The 1,493-nt window shown below is 29.8% G+C and overlaps 1 non-coding gene across 1 annotated transcript; it reads left to right on the top strand.

Annotated features, from left to right (window-relative positions):
- Window positions 1-513: 513 nt before the first annotated feature.
- TRNAG-GCC lies at window positions 514-584 on the top strand. Its single transcript has one exon. It is a non-coding gene; the product is annotated as a tRNA-Gly (tRNA).
- The last annotated feature ends 909 nt before the right edge of the window (window positions 585-1,493 follow it).

Below are 1,493 nucleotides of genomic sequence, written 5' to 3'. Positions count from 1 at the left end.
ATTAAAAGCATGACTCTTGCTTTCCAATTGGTTGTTTTTGCATTAATTGCTACTTCATCAATCTTATTGATTAGCGTACCCGTTGTATTTGCTTCTCCTGATGGTTGGTCAAGTAACAAAAATGTTGTATTTTCAGGTACATCATTATGGATTGGATTAGTCTTTTTGGTGGGTATCCTTAATTCTCTCATCTCTTGAACCTATTGCCCTAGATCCAAAACCGAAATGACCCCCTGAATTATTCTTGGTTGTGAGACACATTCACATTCAATATAAGTCCCCAAAACCCAAATAAATATAAGAAAAAAATGAAAAATTAGAAGGGGGTCGAACTTCTTGTTCTTGAATGAAAAAAAAAATGAATATTCAATTCAAATTAATAAAAAATTTGGGCTCAATCTGAAGAGAGTCTCCGGCCCAGCACTAGACAAATATGCTCCAGACATATATATCATATATGTGTGAACATATTGTGGATTATGGACATATTGTGTATCAAGAACGAAACAAAAAGCGGATATAGTCGAATGGTAAAATTTCTCTTTGCCAAGGAGAAGACGCGGGTTCGATTCCCGCTATCCGCCCAAAATGAAGTCATTTATTTAATATCATAAAAATCTCAGTATCGAGGATGATACCCAAGATCTGTATTTGTTTATAAACTCTCCATATAATATAGTATAAATATAGTGTTAGGTATTTCGGAAAATGATTAAATAAACTGGAAAACTAAAAGACCACAAAAAAATAGATGAAAAAGAATATTAATATATGATGTTAAATTTACGAAAAAAAATATGATCGGTTTTTTTTTTTTAAATTTATTTCGCTTAAATTTTGTTAAGTTTCGACTTTTTTTTGATAAAATAAGAGGAGTGGGGTTTTTTTTAATTGAGAAAAATTTGTTGTAAACGTTAATTTAATTACATCCACTAAATCAATTAATCTAACTGGTAATTAGATGTTTTCTAGATTTTCAATTATTTAGGATTTCCCCTTAACCTCACTAACTCTCTCTCTCTCTCTCTCTCTCTCTAAGGTAGTATAAATATAGACCTGAGATCATGTGAGACCAGGTTGTTTTGTGAGACCAGTGAGACAACCTAAATAACACTAAATCTTCACAGCAAAACACTATGAAGGTAAACTTTCACAGTGTTTTTACTGTAAAAGTTCAGATTTTTTTTACCTTCATAGTGTTTTTCTATGAAGTTTTATTGTTATTTTGTGATCCCACGGATCTCATAAAAAAATATGCTCTCATGTGAACCGAACCCTATATATAGAAGTTTTAAAAACAAAACCCTATAATTAATATAAACCATACAAACCAATCAAATTAGATATTTATAAAAATGATGAAAGTTTACTATTATGATTTAAATATTTATGGGAGATGATCGAAGTTAATTCATTTATGATTAACGCTTTATATCATGATATAATCATGATATTTTATGAAACCAAATATTCATTAGACTTGATGAACATTT

Source organism: Cynara cardunculus, assembly GCF_001531365.2.
Source record: "Cynara cardunculus var. scolymus isolate 2C chromosome LG 4, CcrdV1, whole genome shotgun sequence".
Classification (NCBI taxonomy): Eukaryota; Viridiplantae; Streptophyta; class Magnoliopsida; order Asterales; family Asteraceae; genus Cynara; species Cynara cardunculus.
Note: the sequence above shows the minus strand (reverse complement) of the source record. Positions and strands in the feature narration are given on the sequence as shown.